The following is a 7,562-nucleotide window of genomic DNA, read 5'->3' on the forward strand; positions in this document are numbered from 1 at the left end:
GAGGCTTTACAAATAGCTGAAAAAAGAAGAGAAGTGAAAAGAAAGGGAGAAAGGGAAAGGCACATCCCACTAAATTCAGAGTTCCAAAGAAAAGGGGAAACATGAAGCCCTTCTTCAGTGAACAGTGCATAACACTAGAGGAAAACAACAGAAGGGGAAATGCTAGAGATCTCTTCAGGAAAATTGGAAATATCAAGGGAACATCCTGCCCAAAGATGGGCACAATAAAGGACAGAAGCCATAGAGACTTAGCAGACACTGAAGAGATCAAGAAGAGATGGAAAGGATACATGGAAGAGCTAAACAAAAGAGATCTTAATGAACCAGATTAGTACTATGGTGTGGTTAGTCACCCAGAGCCAGACATTCTGGAGTGCGAAGTCAAGTGAGCTTTAGGAAGCACTGCTGTTAATAAAGCTAGTGGCTGCAATGAAATTCCAGCAGAACTATTCAAACCCCCAAAGAATGATGCCATCAAGGTTTTGCATTCAATATGTCAGCAAATCTGGCAGACCCAGGAGTGGCCACAAGACTGGAAAAAGGTCAATTCTCATCCCAATTCCCAAGAAGGGTAGTACCAAAGAATGTGCTAACCATAGGAAAATTGCACTCATCTCCCATGCTAGTAAGATCATGCTTAAAATCTTGCCTGCTAGGTTTCAGCATTATGTGAACCAAGAACTTCCAGATGTTCAAACAGGGTTTAGAAAAAGAAGAGGAACAGATCAAATTGCCAACATTCGCTGGATCATACAGAAAGCAAGGGAATTCCAGAAAAACATCTACCTCCGTTTCATTGACTATGCTAAAACCTTTGACTGTGTGGATCATAACAAACTGTGGATGGCTCTTAAAGAGATGGGATTACCAGACCATCTTACCTGTCTCCTGATAAGCCTGTAGGTAGGTCAAGAAGCAACAGTTAGAACCCTGTATGGAACAACTGATTCGTTCAAAATTGAGAAAGGATATGACCACGCTGTCTGCTGTCACCCTGTTTGTTTAATCTATATGCTGAGCACAATGTGAGAAATGCTAGGCTGGATGAGTTACAAGCTGAAATCAAGATAGGTGGGAGAAACATCAACAACCTCAGATATGCAGATGATACCACGGTAATGGCAGAAAGTGAAGAGGAACTAAACAGCCTCTTGATGAGAGTGAAGGAGGCGGTTGAGAGAGCCAGCTTAAGACTAAACATTAAAAAAAAAACCTAAGATCATAGCATATGGCCCCACTACTTCATGGCAAATAGTAGGAGAAAAGGTGGAAGTAGTGACAGATTTCCTCTTCTTGGACTCCAAAATCACTGTGGCCGCTGATTGCAGACATGAAATCAGAAGATGATTGCTTCTTGGAAGGAAAGCAATGACAAACCTAAACAGTATGTTGAACAGCAGAGACATTACTCTGCCAACAAAGACCCATATGGTCAAGCCCTGTGGTCTTCCCAATGGTCACATACATAAAGAAGAGAGCCGGACTATAAAGAAGGCAGAACGCCAAAGAACTGATGCTTTCAAACTGTGGTGCTGGAGAAGACTCCTTGAAAGTCCCTTGGACAGCGAGGAGATCAAACCAGTCAATCTTAAGGGAAATCAACCCTGAATATTTGTAGGAAGGACTGATGATGAAGCTGAAGCTCCAGTACTTTGGTCATCTGATGCAAACAGATGAGCATCAAAGGATTGATGCTTTTGAACTACGGTGTTGGAGAAGACTCTCGAGAGTCCCTTGGACAGTAAGGAGATCAAACCAGTCAATCCTAAACGAAATCAGTCTTGAATATTCACTGGAAGGACTGATGCTGAAGCTGAAGCTCCAATACTTTCGCCATCTAATGCAAAGAACTGACTCACTGGAAAAGACCCTGATGCTGGGAAAGATTGAGGGCAGGGGGAGAAGGGATGAGATGATTGGATGGCATCACTGACTTGATGGACATGAGTTTAAGCAAGCCCTGAGAGTTGGTGATGGACAGGGAAGCCTGGTGTGCTGCTGTCCATGGAGTCACAAAGAGTCAGACAGGACCGAGCATTTGAAGCTGAAATGAACTGATGCGAACAGATGACTCATTGGAAAAGTCCCTGATGTTGGGAAGGATTGAGGGCAGAAGGAGAAGAGGGTGTCAGAGGATGAGATGGCTGGACGGCATCACCAATGCAATGGACATGAACTTGGGCAAACTTCAGGAGATGGTGAGGGACAGAGATGCCTGGCGTGCTGCCGTCCATGGGGTCACAAAGAGTCAGACAGGACTGGGCTACTGAAAACAACAGCAATAAGGAATGAGGTGCCGTTTTCACATAGATAGGAAGCCAAAATTTTGTTAATATTTGGCCATGTCCATTGCATGCCTCCTGATGAAGTAAGAAATAGGACACAAAGCTTTATAATTAGGGGCAGCAGAAGATGCCATTTATGCGAGTAATTACCCCATTGAGTGTTAGCATGGTCCCTGCCTCACCTAAATGGTAGGAGATGCAGAGAGAGCCCTGGGCACCTTCGGCCTAAACCAGAGAACCCCAGGTTCACCTACAAGAGGCTTAAAGAAAGCTTTGGGAAAGCTCTGCTGCAGTGATTCTCAGACTTCAGTGAGCATTAGAATCACATGGAGGGCTTGCTAAAACTCAGATTTCTGGGTCCTGGCATGGGAATTTAGGATTCAGAAGGTCTAGGGTGGAATGTGAGAACTTGCATTATACCAAGTTCCTAGGAGGTGCTGATGCTCCTGGGCGAGGGACTGCACTTTGAGAACCTCTGGTCTATTAAATAGCCTTTGTCCTGCTTGCTTGCCATTTCAGTGTTAAACTGAAATAAAAGCAACATTAATCAGAGTCCCATTTTTCCCTGCCAGTCTTCACAGCCAGACCATCTCTTTGTGGTCTGGCTTAGCTTACCAGTTGGAAAAGACTTGGATAAAAATATAATAATAATACTTTCCCTTAGTATTAGTGAAAAGATAAACATATGCAGCCGTTTTCAATTTGGCAATACTTCTCAAAATTCACATGCATATATCCTGGGCCCAGAAATTCCACATCTAGGTATTTATCCCTCACATATGTTCCAACCAAAACGCACAAAGAGGATATGTACTAAGATGTTTATTGTAGCCTATTGACAACAGCCTAAAAACTGGAAACAACTTCAATGTCAGTCAACTGGGAATTGTTTCAATAAATTAGGGTACATCTCACGGGAATACTTTGCAGCCATTAGGATGAATGTGGTAGATTGATCGTAGTGAAATGGAAGAATGCCCACAATGTTTAATTAAGTGCAAGAGAGAAACCGCAGAATGGTACATGGAATGAGATCTATTTTATGTCAAAGTTAAATAGATATATCTTGGGACTTCCCTGGTGGTCCAGTGGCTAAGACTCCGTGATCTAAGCACAGAGGGCCTGGGTTCGATCCCTGGTCAGGGAACTAGGTCCTACATGCCACAGCTAAAGACCCTGGGTGCCACAACTGAAAAAAGATCCTGTGTCCCACAACTAAGAACTAGCACAGCCAAATAAATAATTTTTTTAAGGATACGTAGAAAATCCCACGGGCAGAGGAGCCTGGTGGGCTGCAATCCATAGGGTCGCAAAGAGTCGGACATGACTGAGCAACTTCACTTTCACTTTTCACTTTCATGCATTAGAGAAGGAAATGGCAACCCACTCCAGTGTTCTTGCCTGGAGAATCCCAGGGATGGGGGAGCCTGGTGGGCTGCCATCTATGGGGTTGCACAGAGTCGGACACGACTGAAGTGACTTGGCAGCAACAGCAGCAGCAGAAGATATGACATAGGATACATATAATATACATAAAGATATGGTTAATACATATACACACATATGTGTGCATGCAAAGGCTTCTGAAAAGATTCTTAGAAATTTAGCCCAGGGAGGGCTTCTCTGGTGGTCCAGAGGTTAAGAATCTGCCTTGCAATGCAGAGGACACTGGTTCAATCCCTGGCCCGGAAAGATCCCCCATACTGAGTGGCAAGTAAGCCCTTGGGCCCCAACCACCAAACCCATGCACCCTAGGGCCCATGCCCTGCAACAAGAGAAGCCACTGCAATGAGAAGCCTGTGCCCACAACTAGATAATAGCCCCTGCTCCAGCCCCCAGACTAGTGAAAAGTCTGAGCAGCAAGGAAGACCTGGAGCAGCCACAAATAAATAAATAATAAGCATAAAAAAAAAAAGACTTAGCCCAAGGAAAGGAGGCTGGAGCCTTGGGGAGACCAGGTATGACACTGAAAGACAATTACTTTAAAATTTTCCTGTTTGAATTATTTTACAACAAGCACATATATGCTATCCTGTCTCATTTCTTTTTAAACTACTATTTCAAAGTCAAATCAAGAGCAACAACTTAATGCCTTCAGTGCCTCAGCCTGAAACAAGTTTTATCTCTTGATTATCAATGGCTCTCCAGGACCTCTAACTGGGAACAATTTCTTTGCCAAGTTTCTAATCACTGGGGACCACTGAGATTAATCAAACATTGACTCATAAAAAAGACAAAAATAAGATAGGAAATAAATAAATAAATGGAGAGGGACCCAGCAGGCCTATGTTCCTGCAACACCCTATCCTTTGTCCCATTTTAATTCTCTGTCAAACATCTTGAGGAAAAATTAGCATCATGCAATGGAACACGGGACTGTTTATCTATCTGCAGTTTCTCTGTTGACTCAATGCTCGCTTCAATAACTGTGAACTCAGTTGGTAGGACAGCTGTCTACATCACGTGGCCACCATTTCCATGGATTCTGGAAAAGGAACAGCCAAGACAATATATGTGCCAGTGTTATGATGATAATGCACACACCAGGTTTTGCTAAAAATACTGGGGACCTGGAATCCACTCATAGCAAGCAAGAGTGTACCTGAAATCAGCATTAGTTAAGAGTAGCAGGAAATTACCAAGTCGTGAAGACAAATTCATGAATTCTGGACCTGACATTCAGGACTTTCAGGCAGCTGGGTCAAGCTGGCATTTCAATATGCAAACCTACTGCTCCAAGGTATAAGGCCAGCTCTCAGGGGAGAGAGAGCAGGGCTAAAGGTGCAATCCAATCTTAAACTTCTCTTCAGAGTTGTGAAAGCTTAAGCCATGAGATAAATATTTATATGCTCTGGATTTTTTAAATGGAAAAAAAAAAATCCAAAAAGCTGTAATGGAGAAAAATCCTCTCTCACTCCTCAACCTGAAGGAATAAAATAAGGCTGAATATTTCAAAGAATCATACATTTTCTCATTCTCCAAAAAGCATAAGGGGGAGGCCCTGGTACAATCTCTTCGTTACTCCATAAAGTTTGTATCCTTTGGTGGAAAATTCTGTAAACCTGAGTCACTGACATCAAAAAGTCACTGACATCAAAACAGACTCAAAACGCTACGTGTCAAGCAATATGAACTAAGAAGTTTCTTCCATCCTGGAACCAGCTGTTCTTTTTCCTAGGCAGGATGAAAACATCATGTGTTATGTGTCATATGTCAGGTGCCGTGAAATGTACATTTCTATTATGTAACTGATTTTGGTCACCCAAACCACCCTAAGTGTTTTCCTTAATCACCTTAAGAAAGGCTCATGGGCTTCCCTGGTGGCTCAGCAGTAAAGAATCCACCTGCCAATGCAGGAGACAAGGGTTCGATCCCTAATCCGGGAAGACCCCACACACTGCAGAGCAACTAGGTCTGTGCACCACAGCTACTGAGCCTGTGCTCTAGAGCCCGGGAACAGCAACCACCGAAGCCCACACCCTACGGCTTGTGCTCCGCAACAAGAGAAGCCACTGCAATGAAAAGCCCGAGCATCGCCACTAGAGAAAAGTCCACGCATCCACAAAGAACCAAGGCACAGTCAAAATAAATAAATGAAATGGAAAAAAAGAGAGGCTCAAACTTGTTTAATTTTTTTACATCTACCCAACAAGTTAATTTCATTATGTTGTTCAGTCGCTATGTCATGTCTGACTCTAATATAATTTGATTATAGCACTATATTATTTGGGATCCGGGCCAGAACTCAGTTGATTGGAATTGGGAAAGCCACAGAAAAGCAGCTGAACTACAAAGGAATCAGAGACTCCACTAATGCAAAAAGACTTTCTAATTAATAATCCCAGATAAATCTTGTGATCCTGGCTTCCTCTAAGGAACTCAAAGTGCTGTACAACAATTATTGAATGAACCACCCAAACACCCTTGCACATCCACAGGCAGAATGTACCGTAATAGTCACCTAATGGATTGGAAAAACTGGCACCGCAGAAAGGTCATGTGAATATTACAAAATGAGTCAGGATGATAACAGAAAATAGTCCCCAATGACTCTGATCTGGTCACTGGCCCGAGCTGAATAAGCACCTTTTGTTGTCTGTTTTAACTTTCTCCAGGTAACAGTGACTAGTAAATGATTTAATCTTCTCCCCATTTACTGCTCTTGGTCGGTTCTGTTTCGTTCCTCCTTATTTTTACTCTATAATAAAGGAAATGATGCTAGCAATGTTTGAACGGCATCATATTTCACAAAGTGCTTTTCCAGTCACTCTCTCCTCTAATTAAGCAAACTCCATCTCTGCATTCTGCATTTCTCTACACCCTGACTCAAGTTGACTTGAAATTGTCAAAAGACACCATACATGAAATGTAACAGGAAGAGTGCAATTTCCTTCCAGCCACTGTTTTCCTGATAGACACCCAATAGGGATGCACCTGCCATCTTTTGTCCTTTCATTCATCAAACATTCACTGGGCACCACTGTGCATGAGACAAAGCTAAGTACTAAGGATATGGAGATAATTAAGACAGTGTCTTTAAATGAAGGGGCTTATTGCCTAAACATGGGAATAGATTGCAAATATAATATCACAGGTGTCTGAGTGGAGAAATGAATAGCATGTTCTTAGAATATCAATGAGGGAGAAATAAGTTCAACTTGAGGGAGTCAGAAAAAGCTACTGCGCTGAATTGCCTTCATTTCCTTTTTTCCCCTGAATTCTCTCTCCACCTGCCCTGGATCTCAGGGAACCAGTCACTGTGGATGGCACACTCCCTTGCTTGCCCTCCAGCTTTTGGCAGGTGCGGGCAATGGCTAGTTCCATCAGGAAGTCAGAGGACATGCAGAGATACATAGGGTGTTTATTTTCCCAGATCCCTCCCTGACCAATTATAGTTTGACCGTGACCATATTATTCTATCAAAAGTCAGCATGCCTGCCCTAAAGTCAAAGTTCACTCTGGGTCATGGTCCCCTTACTCAGTTCCTCAGTCCAGTCCTGTCCTTACTAACTCCAAACAGCTTTGCCATATTTGTCTTATCTTTAAAGTAAAAGTGTTAGTCACTCAGTCATGTCCAACTCTTTGCAACCTCATGGACTCTTCTCTTCCAGGCTCCTCTGTCCATGGAATTCTCCAGGCAAGAATACTGGGGGTGGATAGCCATTCCCTTCTCCAGGGGATCTTCCTGACCCAGGGATCAAACCCAGGTCTCCCACATTGCAGGCAGATTCTTTACTGTCTGAGCCACCAGACAGCCTTTGCATTATCCTAACCCTT

This window comes from Bos indicus, chromosome 1, assembly GCF_029378745.1.
Source record: "Bos indicus isolate NIAB-ARS_2022 breed Sahiwal x Tharparkar chromosome 1, NIAB-ARS_B.indTharparkar_mat_pri_1.0, whole genome shotgun sequence".
NCBI lineage: Eukaryota > Metazoa > Chordata > Mammalia > Artiodactyla > Bovidae > Bos > Bos indicus.